A 17,475-nucleotide genomic window follows, 5' to 3' on the forward strand; every position below is an offset into this window, starting at 1 on the left:
TCTAATTAGCTAATCCAACACAGAGTGTGTATTAAACTTAGAAACTTTCAGACCTATATGTTGTTTAACACGCAGTGCAGTTTATTTATGTTCAACTTTCTTGTTTAACTACAGGATGTGAGGGCAACAACTACTTACTTTGCAAATTGAAGCAGTCAGGTGTTGGGTTCCATTAAAATAACCCAATTTTTACTCATAGAACAGTTGTGTTAGTGTGGGGCTTTCATTATTGTTCGAGGCACTATTCAGAATGTTGGTGATGATAAGATCTTGAACTATGTTAAGTTGTGTTTGTGGAATACTGAAGAGGATTGGTCAATATTTTAAATGACTGGGACAGAAAAACTCTTTCAATTTTTGAACATGGTTATGTTTTCCATGGTTAGCTATCATCAGATTTAAAAAAAAGGGACGATATCAGTGATTTGATAAGAATTGACCTTGATTAGAGATTTTCAGACTGGAGGGGTACGTTGATGGTCATCTTCATCTTAAATGTGACCCCTTATTTTTAAACAGTGATCCCCCTCCTTCTACGTTCCCTGACAAGAGGAAACATCCTCTCCAAATCCACTCTATAAATATCTTTCAGAATCTTAAAGGTTTCGATCAAGTCTGTAGCACCATAAGACATAGAAGCAGAAATAATCATTTCATTTCATTGAGTCTGTTCTGCCATTCAATAAGTTTATGACTGATCTGATGTGATAGTCTTCAACTCCACTTTATTGCCTTATCCCCATAACCCTTGATTCTACTGATGAAAGATCTATGTCAGCCTTGAAAATATTTGCCTCTTAATCACATAGTCGCCTCTTATTCTTCTAAACTACTGCAGTGGTTCCCAACCATTGTGCCTTGAAGATCCCCTAAGTATGCCACAAAGAATTCAAAATTCACGTAACTAAATTAACACCAACCTTCGTCTTCAGCTTTGTGGTTGACATCTCCGAGATGCAGCGAGTCTTGGGCCTTGTGTGTATGTGCATTGGTAAAGAGCCGCACATGCATGGTTTAGATATTTTATGATGGTGAGGGCAATGCATGACCAATGGCACTTGGGACTTTTGTCTTCAGCTCCATGCGCCAGTGCAAAATCTCAGAAAGGGTACAAAATCCCCAGGAGAAGCCACAGAGACAGAACATAAGAACATAAGAAATAGGAGCAGGAGTAGGCCACCTAGCCCTTCGAGCCTGCCCCGCCATTCAATAAGATCATGGCTGATCTGTCGTGGCACAGTTCCACTTTCCCGCCCTCTCCCCATAACCCTTAATCCCCTTGCCTATCAAAAACCTGTCCACCTGCGTCTTAAATATATTTAGCGAGGCAGCCTCCACCACTTCAACAGGCAGAGAATTCCAGAGATTCACCACCCTTTGAGTGAAGAAGTTCCTCCTCAACTCTGTTCTAAACTGCCGCCCCCTTATCTTGAGGCTGTGCCCCCTAGTCCTACTGTCCTTTCTGAGCGGGAGGAGCCTCTCCACCTCTATCCTATCCATCCCATTCATCATCTTATATGTCTAAATGAGATCTCCCCTCATTCTTCTAAATTCTAACGAGTACAAGCCTAGTTTATTCAGCCTCTCCTTATAGTTCAACCCCCTCAACTCCGGAAAAGTGTCCCTCATCAGGGAAAAGTTTTAAAAAAAACACGTGAATGAACAGGAAAAAATTAAAAATGAAGTTTCCAGCGAGGGAAGAACATGGAGAAAATAGGAGATGTTAAAATCTTTTACAGTATACACTTGTGCCATGTCACGCAAAAGACTGGAAACCACTGCTCTGCTGGCTACAAGCCTAATCTTACAACCTTTCCTCATAAGACAACCTGTCGATTCTCAGTATTAGTCTAGTAAACCCTGCCTGAACTGTTTCTAGTGCATTTACATCTTTCTATAAATAAGGAGACCAGTACTGTATTCACTGCTCCAGATGTGGTTGCACCAATGCCCTGTACAACTGAAACATAACCTCCCTACTTTTGTAATCAGTTCCCGTCACATTTAAATAGTAACGTTCTATTAACTTTTCTAATGACTTGCTGTATATGTACACTAACCAGTCTTTGATTCATGGACGAGGACACCCAGCTTCCTCTGCACCTCAGAGCTCTGCAATCTGTCATCATTCAGATAATAAACTCTTTTTTTATTCTTCCTGCCAAAATAGACAAATTCACATTTGTCCACATTAAACTCCATTTGTCCACATTAAACTCCATTTGTGAGATTTTTACCTGCTCAATTAATCTATCTGTGTCACTTTGTAGCCTCCTTACATCCTCTTCACAATTTCCTTTTCTACTGTTGTGTCATCAGCAAATTTAGCAAGCATACCTTCAGTCCTTTTATCCACCTCTCTGTGGCACACCACTCACCACTTCCTGCCAACCAGAAAAAGACCCATTTATGCCAACTTTGTTTCCAGTTAGCTAGCTAGTCTTCAGTCCATACTAATATGTTATTCCCTACACCACGAGCTTTTATTTTCCACAATAACATTTGATATGGCACCTTTTTCAAATGCCTTCTGGAAATCTATGTACAGTACATCTGCCAGTTGCCCTTTATCCACAGCAAGTGGGGTGGTATGATGGTTAGCACTGCTGATTCACAGTGCCAGAGACCCGGGTTAAATTCTGGCCTCAGGTGATTGTGTCGTATGGAGTTTGCACATTCTCCTTGTGTCTGCATGGGTTTCATCCTGGTGTTCTGGTTTCCTCCTACAGCCCAAAGATGTGGGGATTAGGTTGATTGGCCATGCTAAATTGCCCCTTAGTGTCAGAGAGATTAGCAGGGTAAATACGTGGGGTTATGGGGATAAGGCTTGGGTGGTATTGTTATCAGTACAGACTCAATGGGCAGAATGGCATCCTTCTGCATGGTTTCTATGATTTTAAGTGACTCCTTCGAACAACTCAAATGTTGGTTAAACATGACTCCACTTTCACAAAACCACATTGACTCTGCTGATTGCTTTGAATTTTTCCAAGTGTCCTGCTACAACATCTTTAATAATAACTTTTAACATTTTCTTCGTAACAGATATGTGGCTAGCTGGGCTGTAACCTGCTTTCTGTCAGTCCCTCTTTTTTTGAATAAAGGAGTTACATTTGCTGTGTTATAAAGGAGTTACATTTACTAGGTACATTCCAACAAGACTGAAAGGTAAGGGGAACCAAATCCAGCACTTCTTGCATGATGGTGGAATTAGAGATGTGATGAAACAAAAAATGAGAGTATATAATGCCTGTCAGGTGAATTCTTCAAGCTGTAACCAGTTCAAATACAATAGGTTGAGTGGGGAAATGAAGAGGAAAATCAGACTGGTAAAGAGAAGATATAAGAATACTGTAACAGTCAACATAAAAGGGAACTCAAACATTTTCTACCAGCATGTAAGTGGGTGGTGAGATGTTGAGTTGGCATTTGATAAAGAAAGTGATGTAAAAAGCACGAGGAAAAGCTGGAATTCCTAGATGTGTTTTCTAAGGCTGAGGAATCTGACCATTAGAAGTAGAATTAGTCGAGATAACGGAATGGGATGAAAATTTAAATGGAGCAGATACTGGAAAGACTGGCTATGCTTTGAGTGAACAAATTGCCTTTCCAGAAGGCTTGCATTCCAGGTTGCTAAAGGAAGTAGGAGTAGAGATAGCAGAAGGGCTTGCCATAATCTTCCTAGGTACAAGGGAGATGTTAGAAGATTCAAGAGTGTCAAATATAACATTCTTATTCAAGAAAGGTATAGCCCTTCCATTGTTTGCTGGAGCAGGCAGAGTGAAGGAGCAGTGAGTCAGGTAAGAAATTACCTGTTTAAAAACTGTTTAAATCATTTAAAAGCATTTTCGCGGGCTTTTTGTGTTTACCGCTTTAAGAATTCAAAGGGAGTGGATAGCAGGGATTTGTGGGTAAGCAGGCTTTTAAACAGCGCCAGGTTTAAAAGGAGGCCTGGTGTAGACAGCGGGCAGCGTTGGAGCGGGCAGCAGAGTGAGCTACTAGGGCTTAGGAACAAAGGGCTTTGGAGAAAAGGACCAGGTAAGTTTACGTTGAAATCGTTGCTCAATATTAATACAGGGAATAATGGAGGGGCATGTGATGTGCTGTTTCTGTATGATGTGGGAGCTGGTGGACCCCAGGGTCCTTCCCAGTGACCATGTCTGCAGTAAGTGCAGGTTGCTGGAGGAGCTCCAGCTCAAAGTAGATGAGCTGGCCTGTGAGCTACAGACACTGAGGCTCATCAGGGGGAGGGAGGGTGCCATTGATAATGAGATGCAAGAGACATCCACCACCACCACCACCACACCCGCGCCCCCCCCCCCCCCCCGACTGGCTAACACTAAGGGTCAGGAACAGGAGGGTGGGGACCGGAGGAAGGAGGGTGGGGCCCAAATGCCTCAGCCTCTCAATCTGCATAACAGGTTTGAGGTTCTTGCTTCCAGTGTGGACAAGAACGAGGGCTGTGAGGTTGGTGAGCAAACTGCACACGGTACAGTGATGCAGACACAGCACATAGACAAAGAGAAGGTGAGAAGGAATGTAGTGGTAATTGGGGATAGTGGGGTTAAGGGTATTGACACTGTCCTTTGTCACAATGACAAAGTGCACAGAAGGGTGTGTTGTCTGCCTGGTGCTCGGGTCCAGGATGTCGCATCAGGGCTGCAGAGGAACCTGGAGTGGGAGGGTGAGAATCCAGTCGTTGCAGTACATGTGGGTGCCAAAGACGTAGGCAAAATGCAAACTGAGGATCTGGGGAAGGAGTATGAAAAGCTGGGAACAGAATTAAAAAGTAGAACCGACAAGGTGGTTATCTCCGGACTACTGCCTGAACCGTGTGCAGACGGGCGTAGGGTTGACAAGATTAAGGAAGTGAATGGGTGGCTCAGGGATTGGTGTGGGAGGAATGGGTTTGAATTTATGGGGCATTGGCACCAGTATTGGGGCAGGTGGGACCTGTTCAGGTGGGATGGGGTTGGTCTGAACCGTGCTGGGACCAGAGTCCTGGTGAATCGTGTAGATAGGACTGTAGATAGGGTTTTGGTCGCTGAACTTACGCAAGGATATTTTGGCCTTGGGAGTGCAGAGGAGGTTTACTAGGCTGATACCGGGGTTGAGCTATGAGGAGAGGCTGAATAAACTAGGCTTGTACTCGTTAGAGTTTAGAAGAATGAGGGAAGATCTCATTGAGACATATAAGATGATGAATGGGACATATAAGATGATGAATGGGATGGATAGGATAGAGGTGGAGAGACTCTTCCCGCTCAGAAAGGACAGTAGGACTAGGGGGCACAGCCTCAAGATAAGAGGGGGCGATTTAGAACGGAGTTGAGGAGGAACTTCTTCACTCAAAGGGTGGTGAATCTCTGGAATTCTCTGCCCGTTGAAGTGGCGGAGGCTACCTCGCTAAATATTTTTAAGACGCGGGTTGATGGGTTTTTGATAAGCGAGGGGATTAAGGGTTATGGGGAGAGGGCGGGAATGTGGAACTGAGCCACGACAGATCAGCCATGATCTTATTGAATGGCGGGGCAGGCTCGAAGGGCTAGATGGCCTACTCCTGCTCCTATTTCTTATGTTCTTAAACTATTTGGGGGGGGGGGGGAGGGTGCGAGGGTAGGTGAAACTATGGTAAAGGAGAGGGTACAGGTAAGGGAAGAGGCCAAGGATGTTCCAATAATAAAGGGAGTAGGGGGCGTGAGTAAGGTTGGAGGTGTTCCGGCTAATAGGGTACAGGTGAAGGCTGGGATATAGGCACTTTATCTGAATGCACGAAGCATTCGGAATAAAGTGAATGAGCTGGTGGTGCAGATCAGCACAAATGGATATGATCTGGTGGCCATTACAGAGATGTGGCTGCAAGGTGACAGGGACTGGGAGCTGAATGTACAGGGGTATCAAGTGTTTAGGAAGGATAGGCGGGAGGAAAAAGTTGGGGGGGGCGTAGCTCTGCTGATTAAGGATAGCATCAGGGTGGTAGTAAGGGATGATATAGGAGCCAAAGAGCAGAAAGTGGAATCGTTGTGGGTGGAGATTAGGAACAGCAAAGGGAGGAAGACGCTGGTGGGTGTCGTCTATAGGCCCCCAAATAATGATCTGGAGGTGGGGCGGGCTATTAACGCGCAAATAAATGCGGCGTGCAGGAATGGAACGGCGATAATTATGGGGGATTTCAATCTACATATTGATTGGTTGACCCATGTTGGACGCGGTGGGCTTGAGGAAGAGTTCTTAGAATGCTGCCGGGATAGTTTCCTTGAACAGTGTGTTGGAGCCGACGAGGGAGCGAGCTATCTTGGATCTGGTGTTATGTAATGAGGCGGGTAGAATTAGGGACCTTGTGGTAAAGGATCCTCTTGGGAAGAGTGATCATTGTATGGTGGAGTTTCTGATGCAGATGGAGGAGGAGAAAGTGGGTTCCCGGACATGTGCCCTTTGAACAGAGGGGAGTATGATAGGATGAGAGAGGAATTGGCAAATGTTGATTGGGGGAGCACGTTGGAAAATAGGTCTGCTGAGGAACAGTGGAGGATCTTTAAGGAGATCTTTCTTGGTGCTCAGCAGAAATTTATTCCGATGGTTAAAAAGGATCGTAGGAGGAGAGATAATCAGCCATGGATAACGAAGGAGGTAAAGGAAAGTGTTAAAAGCGGATGCATTTAGAGTAGCTAAGAGTAGTGGGCGAGAAGAGGTTTGGGAGAGGTTTAAATGTCAACAAAGAATGACGAAGAAGTTGATAAAGAAGGGTAGGATAAACAATGAAGCTGGGCTAGCGCTTAATATAAAAAAAGGATAGTAAGAGTTTTTATAAATATATAAAAAGGAAGAGGCTGACTAGGGTGAACGTTGGACTCTTCGAGGATGAGAGGGGGGACTTAGTGGTAGGGGATGGGGAAATGGCTGAGGCCTTGAATAACTTTTTTGTATCAGTCTTCACGGAGGAGGACGTGAATAATTTGCTGGGTGTTAGCGATGGAAAGATGGTAGGAGTGGAGGGCGTGAATGACATTATTGTTACTAGAGAGGCAGTGCTCGAAAGACTGGAGGGACTGACTGTGGACAAGTCCCCAGGACCGGATGGAATGCATCCAAGGGTTCTGAAAGAAATGGCGGAGGTGATAGTGGATGCCTTGGTGATTATTTTCCAAACGTCGCTGGATTCTGGGGAAGTGCCAGAAGATTGGAAAACGGCTAATGTTACGCCGTTGTTTAAGAAGGGTGGCAGGCAAAAGGCAGGGAATTATAGGCCGGTTAGTTTAACGTCTGTTGTAGGTAAAATGCTAGAATCCGTGATCAAGGAGAAAATAGCGAGGCATCTTGAGGAGAATTGTTTGATAGAGCAGACGCGGCACGGTTTCGTTAAGGGGAAGTCGTGTCTGACGAATTTGCTGGAGTTCTATGAGGATGTGTCTAGGGCGGTGGATAGAGGAGAGCCGGTGGATGTGGTGTTTCTTGATTTTCAGAAGGCGTTTGATAAGGTGCCGCACAAGAGGTTATTACAGAAGGTCAGGGGACATGGAGTTGTGGGTAGGGTATTAGCGTGGATAGGGGATTGGCTGTCAAATAGGAGGCAGAGAGTGGGGGTCAATGGGTGCTATTCGGATTGGCGGTTGGTGACTAGTGGAGTGCCCCAGGGATCGGTGCTGGGGCCTGAGCTATTTACCATTTATATAGATGATCTGGAGGAGGGAACCGAGTGTATGGTATCAAAATTTGCTGATGGCACCAAGATTGGTGGAACGGCAAATTGTGTGGAGGGTGTGGAAAGTCTGCAGAGGGATCTAGATAGGCTGGGCGAATGGGCCAGGAACTGGCGAATGGGCCAGGAACTGGCAAATGGAATTTAATGTTGGCAAGTGTGAAGTTGTCCACTTTGGTAGGAAGGACTATTACTTACATGGCGAAAAAACTGCAGCATGCTACGGTGCAGAGGGACCTTGGGGTCCTTGTGCATGAGTCGCAAAAACCCAGCCTGCAGGTGGTCAGGAAGGAGAATGGGATGCTGGCCTTCATAGCGAGGGGGATTGAATATAAAAGTAGGGAGGTCTTGCTGCAACTGTACAGGGCACTGGTGAGGCCGCAGCTGGAATACTGTGTGCAGTTTTGGTCGCCGCACTTATGCAATGATATCTTGGCCTTGGAGGGAGTACAGAGGAGGTTCACTAGGCCAAAACCGGAGCTGAGGGGGTTGAACTATGAGGAGAGGCTGGATAAACTAGGCTTGTACTCGTTAGAGTTTAGAAGAATGAGGGGAGATCTCATTAAGACGTATAAGATGATGAATGGGATGGATAGGATAGAGGTGGAGAGGCTCTTCCCGCTCAGAAAGGACAGTAGGACTAGAGGGCACAGCCTCAAGATAAAGGGGGGGTGGTTTAGAATGGAGCTGAGGAGGAACTTCTTCACTCAAAGGGTGGTGAATCTCTGGAATTCTCTGCCCGTTGAAGTGGTGGAAGCTGCCTTGCTAAATATATTTAAGACGCGGGTTGATAGGTTTTTGATAGGCAAGGAGATTAAGGGTTATGGGGAGAGGGCGGGAATGTGGAACTGAGCCACGACAGATCAGCCATGATCTTATTGAATGGCGGGGCAGGCTCGAGGGGCTAGATGGCCTACTCCTCCTATTTCTTATGTTCTTATGACAGTCCAGCAACTACAGGCTTATTAGTTTAACATCAGTCCGGGAGACAATAATCAGGGAAAAATCAACAGGCACATAGGGAGGTTTGAGTTATTTAAGGAAAATGATCATGGATTTGTAAAAGACTAATTGATTTTTTTCATGAAATAATAGGTTGATGAAGGGAATGCAGTGGATGTTGTCTATATGGATTTTAAGAAAGTTTTTGATAAAGCATTAAAGCTTGTTAACAAAATTGAGGGGCCATGTCAACTTGGATTAAAAAAAGATTTAAGGATAGAAAAGAGTGAGTCAAGGTATGGTTGTTTTTCAGACTGGAGGATGGTAGATAATGGTGTTCCCCAAAGGTCAGTGCTAGGTCTGCTGTTTTGTTTAATATGTATTTGTTGTAGGTAAAATAATACCTCGAAGAATGTAGTGAGTCAAAATACAGTGTTTTTTATTTCAAAACTCTGGCGTCTATTCCAGAATTTTGGGAGAAACTGGTTTCTTACAATGGACTACCAAACTTCTCATATAACACAAACACAAGTGGGCATTTATACATCATGAGTCTTAGTGTCAATCACGACACAAGTTTCCCATTCCGGCCAGAACTCTGGGTCTTCCTTCCTTGATTGTGATACAGCCCCAGATTTAATCACAATTTAATGTCCAGCTGCAATCATGACACAGGCTTAATCCGGTCATGATTCAAAATCCTTCTGCAGCAGTACCGACAGCCCTGTCTTTGAATGTACTTGTGCAATCACAGCTGTCCCAGCAGGACTCTTCCTGTTAAAAGCCCGTATCGTGATCTGCAATCAGCAGCTGTCAAAAGCCTGTATCATAAACTACCATCTGTGTAACGATGTCCAACTAACACAAATAGGTAAGATTTGCAAAGTCTACAAAATAACATCCACATTAAACTATCTGTCTTTATAAAAATGAGAGCTAAAGCATGTAAAACATGAACAAATAACTTATTATTGCCAGGAGCAGTGTAAGCTTGAGAAGATCAGTCATGATGAAGGGTTATGTTTGTAACACATTCTAGGTACAAAATCCATTAACCCTTTCCCTTGAGGTACAAAATGCATTCACCTTTTCTCTACTTCATATTAATGATTTGGATATTGGAAAGCAGTAATCCTTCAAAATTTGCCACTGACATCAAACTTGGTGGAGTGGCAAACAGTGAGGATGAGACTAATCAGCTGCAGCTGGATATAGGCTAGACTATAGACAGCAAAATGAAGATGGAATTTAATACACTGAAGTGCAGGTAATTCATTTTGGCAGAAAGAATAGGGAAAGGAAATATAGACTCTGTGGTACAATTCTAAATCATGCCCGGTGATAGAGGGATCGGGGGCAACATATGCATGAATCTTTGAAGGTGACTGCACGTGAGAAATTGGTTAGCAAAACATTGGGATCTGAGGCTTCTAGAGGCATTGAGTACAAAAGCAGGAAAGCTATACTGAACCTTTATAAAGTTCTGGTTAGGCCAGATTATTGCATGCGCTTCTGGTCACCACATTTTAGATTGTGAGGGTCCTTGAAAGAGTGCAGAGAGTGGGTGATTTTAACTACAATATTATGTTGAAGAAGCTGGGTTTGATCTTGGAGCAAAGGAGAATTGATAGAGGTACAAGCTTATGGGAGGTAGGCAAGGAAAACTTTTCTATTAGCTGATAGTGCAAGGACTAGGGGGGCACACACAAATAAGGTTTTGGACAAGACATGTAAGGGGAATGTGAGGAAGATTTTTTTATGCAAGTGGTAATAACTTGTAACTTGCTGCCCATGAGGGAAGTTGAAGCAGAGAGATTAGATCAATTATTTGGAGATCTTTGATTGTAAATAGTAGAGTTGACCAGGAAGAACTGGTAGATGTGGTTTATTTTGACTCTCGGAAGGCTTTCAACAAGGTTTCACATTACTATGTGAAGTGAAAGCGCGTGGGATTGTGGGTAGTGTTGTGAGATGGATAGAAAGTTGGTTAGCAGACAGGAAGCAAAGAGTTGGAATAAATGGGTCATTTTCGCTTGGCAGGTAGTGACTAGCTGTGCTAGGACCCCAACTGTTCACATTATTTATTAATGATTTGATGTGGGAACTAAATGTATTATCTCCAAAAATGCCAATGATACAAAGTTGGGCGAGCTGTGAGGAAGATAGATGCTTCAGTATGATTTGGCAGGCTGAGTGAATGAGTAAGCATATGCATGACAAAATGCAGTACCATGTGGATAAATGTGAGATTATCCACTTTGGTAGCAAAAAATAAGAGAGCACGTTGTTATTTCATTGGGTGTAAATTGAGAGATGTAATACTTGGTGTCTTCATACGCCAGTCGCTGAAAGTAAATGCGCAAGTACAGCAGGCAGCAAAGAAGGCAAATGGTATGTTGACCTTCATAGTGAGAGGATTTGAGTATAGGAATGGGGATGTCTTACTGAAATTGTATAGGATATTAGTGAGGCCACATCTGGAATAATGTGTGCTATTTTGATGCCCTTAACTGAGGGTGGATGTTCTTGCAATAGAGGGAGTGCACCAGAAGTTTACTGGACTGGTTCCTTTGCAGGACTGTCACATGAGGAGAGACTTCAGTTGGTCAGAATTATATCCATTAAAGTTTAGAGGAGTGAGAGGAGATCTCATAGAAATATATCAAATTCTAATAGGATTAGATAGAGTAGATTCACAAAGTGTGTTCCATTTGGTGGGGAAGTCCAGAACTAGGGGTCAAAGTTGGAAGATAACCTTTTAGGACTGAGGTGAGGAGAAATTTCGTCACCCAGAGAGTGATAAATCTGTGGAATTCACTACCACAGAAAGGAATTGAGGCCAATGTGTGTGATTTCAAGAAGGAATTGGACTTAACTCTTGCGGCTAAAGGGATCAAGGGAAATGGAGGGAAGGCGGCATCAGGGTATTGAATTTGATGATCAGCCATGATCATAATGAATGGTGGAGCAAGCTCAAAAAGGCCGAATGGCCTATTCCTATTTTCTATTTAAGTTTCTATGTATTTCACAACACAATTAAATGGCTCCTTGAAGAAAATACATTTGCGGATAGAGAGGAGGAATGGAACTAAATAGATTGGCCCATGATGGGCCAAATAGCCTCCTATTGTGTCATATGATTCTATGGCCTGTCTTATCTGTCTGAAGTAAATCATATGAAGGGAATTTCCACTGGAATTATAGGTTAATGGTACTTTTCCTGTTTGACCCCAAATATATGAGCCACGATGATGGTAGGAAGCCAGTAACCTTCTAATGAGTTATATAAGCTGGCCCTATTTTTTAACTGGTTAGAGTGATATTGGAATATTTGTGACTTTACTATGAGATCCTGCAGTGGAAATGCCACATTGTCAAACATCACCTACAGAAAGTTTAAGATTCTTGAGAGGGTTTGGTCCTTTAAGAAATTGAATTGAGATTTTTAAATTGCTTGGACCAAGCCAGTTCTCAAACAGCTGTGAATGTCGGTCTTCTCATTATTGGAGCAGGATTCCCATGGTGACGGGATTGTAAACACGATATGTCATCAACATAACCTTTGAAAATTTATATTTTTTAAAATAAACGTCATCAAAAGATCAGTGGAAAGCTCCGTAGCCCTATCAAATCGAGATTTGTGGTGACCAATCAGACAACTAGCAGGAGGAGGAGATGGCTCTGTGAGTATTTCCATGTCTGATCTTAGCAGAACACAGAATGTAAATATAAAACTTGGATGTAAAACATACGAAGAGCTAGACAGGAAAAGGACAATTAGGTCTATAAACATCATGACCCCAAGTATACTCTCCTCCTCGTAGTTATATAATGTTTTTGAAGAGGCACAAAAATTGATTTTTTTAAAGAACATGTTATGTGAGGAAGTTAATTCTGGAAAACGCCTTTGTGATCTTCAAAAGTGACCAAAAGATGTTCCAGGAGATCACAGTACCATGAAGGATGTAGCTGATGATCCACCACCCTCTTGTACTTCAGTCATATTAAGAAAGAACTCAGCCAATTCCTTGTGTTTTTGTAGCAAATCAGTTGCTGCAGCTTGGTAGCTTGTTACATATTGAGACAACCCTATGAATAAAAATCTTCCAATCTCTAACCTGGACTGAGATTTGTATATTATACTATACATGTGGCACTTCATTTTCCGTGACCTATCACAGAGATAATTTAGCCTTTACACGTTTTAAACACTTCAATTAAACTTGCCAGGAGTATTTTTTTAAAGGGTAAAAAGACCTAAAATCTCAAAGCCTGTTGTGTAATTCGAGAGCTTTTACTCTGGGGAGTCTACATGGAATGTACAACATAGAAATAGGCCATTCAGCCCATCTAGTTTTTTAAAATTCTTTCATGGGATGCGGTGTCACTAGCAAAGTTGTTTCCCATTCCTAATTGCCCTTGTACTGAGTGGCTTCCGGGGCCATTTCAGAGGGCAGTTAAAAGTCAACCACATTGTGGCTCTGGAGTCACACGTAGGCCAGATCAGGTAACGGTTGCAGATTTCCTTCCCTGAAGGATATTAGAGAACCAGATGAGTTTCTACAATAATTGAGAGTGGTTTCATTGTTACCATTACTGAGGCTAGCTTTATCATTCCAGATTTTTTATTAATTGTATTCCAATTCCATCAGCTGCTGAGGTGGGATTTGAACCCATGCCCCAGAGGATTATTCTGGGACTCTGGATTATGAGTCCAGTGACATTCCCCTAGTGAGGTACTCCACGTGAATCTCTCTCTGTTGTGTCTACTGCTTCCATCTTTTCAGCATATCTTTTATACTTTTTTCATGTTCATGTCTTTTTCTTTATGGAAAGCATCAAAACTACTTGCTTCAATCAATTCTGTTGCTCTTGATTTCCACATTGTAATCACTATCAGAATGAAGAAATGTCTCCATGTTTCCTCATTGGATTTATTTGTAACCATCTTGTATTTTGAATTGACACACAAGTAGAAATGTCCTCTTGACATTTATGTGTGGCTTGAATAGACTAACTTAAAACATTTCCTTTGTATCTTTTCTATAGAAAAAGCTTAATGTTTCAATTTTCCCCATTGTTGTAATCTCAATTTTAATATCATTCTTGTAAATCTTCTTTCCTACCTTTTGTTATGCCTCCTAGTCTTTTTTTATAGTGCAGAGATCAGGACTTTATACGGTACTTTTAAATATGATCTGACCAGAATCATTTCGGTGCTTCTGTTCTGGATCTTTTCCTTGGCCTTTATGCCACCAACCATATTACAGGATTACAGCATTTCAGAAGAAGCCTAACTTGTGCACCATAAGTTAGAACATGGTTCGCTTTTTTTGAGTTTTGTATGGAATTGTCCTTGCCGTACATCTGCATACTCTTTCTCTTTTCCAATCTGCCCTTGACACTGGCCATGTACCCTCAGAGATTTATACTAAATTACTCATACCTTTTCCTGCCCAACAGCCTTTAATTCTGTACCAAATGTGGTAAATACATACTTCTCATCATCCCTACCAATGTGTTTGGTGTTACATTTATCTGTATTGAATGACAGGTCCATCACACCTAGGCAAGATTGCATTTTTCTTTTAGCAAGACCTATCAAGGGTCCTAACACAAGTAGGTCATCTTCATGTTTGCACAGCAACCCTATTGTTGACCCCTCTGGCTCTTCAATAGTGACCAGTCTCAATGTGGAACCACTTCCATTATTAAAGGTGCTCTACCTACAAACACCCAACCAATTCTCTAGCCATTCCAGGATCTGTGCTGCTACCCCACAGGATTCTATTTTGTAAAATAACCCATTGTGCACAATTCTGTAAATAGCTTTTTGAAGGTCCAACAGATAATGTCAACAAGGCTACCTTCATACATCAATCTAGTTACCTCCTCAAATAATTCAACCAGTTTGGCAAAACATGTAGTAATTTATATGTTCAGTTAATCCATACAGGTAATCCTTAATCTCTTCTAACACTTTTCAATAGCTGAAATTAAGATAATAGTCCTATTTATTCCTGGCTCTGACTTGTTGCCCTTTCTAAATACCCATTGGAATAATCTCACTCCCTAATAAAATAATTAAATAGGTAAACCAGGGGGTCACTTACACAAAGAAATTGGGTGGTTGCTATTAAGGTCAGTAATCCTGACCAGATTTGAATCCTCAAGTGAAGAGTTTAGTATTTGTAAATGTGTTAGCCAGAGGACTGAGTGGCTGATTCTACTTGGCTGTTCCATGTGGGCATCACAATCATGGCTGGCAGTCTTCAGATCAATTTGGTTCATCACATGTGACATTAAGTAATAGATGAATGTGTTCAATGTTGCAGTGGCTATGGGCACGGTTGTTGCTAAGCTGTTGTAATGACAACCTAGGCACCAGTGCTACTGATCCTTACTTGAGCTTTTCCAATGCAGCTATGACATCAATATTGTAAAGTGAGGGTATGATTGTTGGCAAATGGGACTTAGGAAAATCCAAAGATGATTTATTAAAATACATAGTGAGAGAAACCCAAGGAAAGAATAAGGCCGATTAGAAACCAATAAACTAAGTATGGAGGCAGGTGTTGTGGTTCTGAATGAATGCGTCTATCTTCACAAAAAAGTGGGGGAGTGATGCAGACATTGCTATTAATGAGTTTGTTCTGGACAACTACGGGCCAATACTTGTCGATTTTACAATTATTAATGGGCTAATCAATTTTGCTAATAAAAACGGGAAGAAATAGTGGAGGCTTTGATCAACGTTTTCCAATGCTCTGTGGCTACAGGTGTGGTACTGCTAATTTTGAACTGTTCATTTAAAGTAATGTTAATGTCTTGTTGATTATATTGTTGAAGTCCACTGGCAATCACTTTGTTAAATGGCAGTTACATTGTAATGGTTTAATGGCAATTATATTGTTAAGACATTAGAATTGTTAAATAAGTTAATTTTATTTGTCCTAATTTGTTGATTTGATCTTTGTCAATTTTCCCCTCATCTGTTTTTCCCAAAATAGTTTGACTGGGGACAGTTGGAACACTGAGGGGGCGGAGGAACTGGGAGAGTCTATGACTTGCTGCCTTGGAAATAATCGTGTTTAAGTTACAGGCTAGCTTTGGACACCATCAACAACATACAATTATGGAAAGTAACAGGGATAGGCTAAATAATTACAAACAAACTTTCCCAACCTTAGAGGTGATCAAATTATTTGGAAGGAATTCTGAGGGACAGTATAAATTGTGATTCATAAAGGCTTAAGTTAATCAAGGACAATCAGCATGGGTTGTAATGGGGAGGTTGTGTCTGATTAACTTGATAGAATTCCTTCGAGAGAGAACAAGGAGAATTGATAAGGTTTGCTGTGGTTTATATGGATCTTAGCAAGGCTTTTGACTAGATCCTTACATGGCACACTGGTCAGCAACATAAGAGTCGATAGGATTCAAGAGAAAATGGTAAGTTAGATCCAACAGTTGCTGGAAGCAGAGGATGATGGTCTGCAGTTGTTTTTGTGACTGAGAGGTTGTTTGCATGGCTCAGTAGCAGATCCCTTGGTTTTTGTAATATATAGCAGTGATATAGAGTAAAATGTAGGGAGCACAATTAAGTTTGCAGATGCCGTAAATTAGTTCTGGTTGATAGAGAGGAAGAAAGCAGGCTGCAGGAAGATGTTAATGGAAGACTTGTGAAGTGGGCAGAAATGTAGTAAATGTAACTGAAGTCTGGAGGAGTGTTAAGGAATGCATTTGGAGAGGGCAAATAAAATGAGGGAAAACACAATCAATATTAAAAAAACATTCATGACCACAGAACCCTGAAGGTAAAAGGATAAGATGGTTAAGAAGGCAAACAGTGCACTTTATTAGCCAAGGTCTAGAATACAAAATATAAGGTTATCCTGGAACTATATAAAACATGAGTTACATCATAGCTAGAGTACTGTGTAGAGCACTGGTCATTGAATCTCATGAAAGAGGTGATCTCATCAAAGAATGTTCAATCATGATTTACAAGAATGCTGCAACAAGACTACCAACATCATCTCAGAAATAGCATTTTGTATGATTTGCACTCAGTTGTTGAACTTTAACATCTGATACAACCATTATCAGTGCACTGTAAATGCAGTGTGTACAATATACATAATTGTTAAGGTATGGATCAGAAACCTTAAGGTATATTATGATAGACTAGACCCCAACTATTTGCTATTGTTGGCTTTTATCAAAACAAACTTTATTTTACAATGTAGTTTAACTATAACAAATGAATTAGCTTAAAATTTACCAACTGGACAATGCATAAACATGACTAAATAAAATTCTGCTAACCTTTCCCAGGAGTTTCAATGCATGCAATATTCCTTTTACAGACTTAAACCCCTCTTCATTAGCAAAACATAGGCTTGTACTCAGGTTGCCAGCCCTAAAGATCTCAGACAACTGAGAGAGAGAGAGACTGTCTTGCTTTAATCACAACTAGGCAGAAACAAAATCTGTTTTCAAAATGAAGGCGAAACTGTGTGATTTCCCTGCATGCTTAGCTCCTCCCATCAAGCGAAGCAAGATTAGGCCACCAGGCCTTTCAAGCTTGCCCCACGTTTGATAATGATCGTGGCTGATCTATGCCAGCCTCAATTCCTTTTATATGCCATTTCCCCATAGCCTTGCATTCCTCAATCATATATTTTTCCACCTCCAGTTTGAACACTTCTAATGATCAGCCTCCACTACCATTTGGGGCATTCACCACCCTTCCTGAGAAGGAATTACTATGCATCTCAGTTTTAAACGACTGACCCTATAGCATGTAGCTATGTCCCTTTCGAGAGTCTCGC

General features: G+C 41.9%; 1 protein-coding gene across 1 annotated transcript in view; it reads left to right on the plus strand.

The window, feature by feature from the left end:
• The window catches only part of c8h8orf89 (chromosome 8 C8orf89 homolog), a 97,208-nt gene that overhangs the window by 1,057 nt on the left and 78,676 nt on the right, over nucleotides 1–17,475 (plus strand). The window lies entirely within an intron of this gene.

Source organism: Carcharhinus amblyrhynchos, chromosome 8 (assembly GCF_965287045.1).
Source record: "Carcharhinus amblyrhynchos chromosome 8, sCarAmb.v2.hapA, whole genome shotgun sequence".
Taxonomy (NCBI): Eukaryota; Metazoa; Chordata; class Chondrichthyes; order Carcharhiniformes; family Carcharhinidae; genus Carcharhinus; species Carcharhinus amblyrhynchos.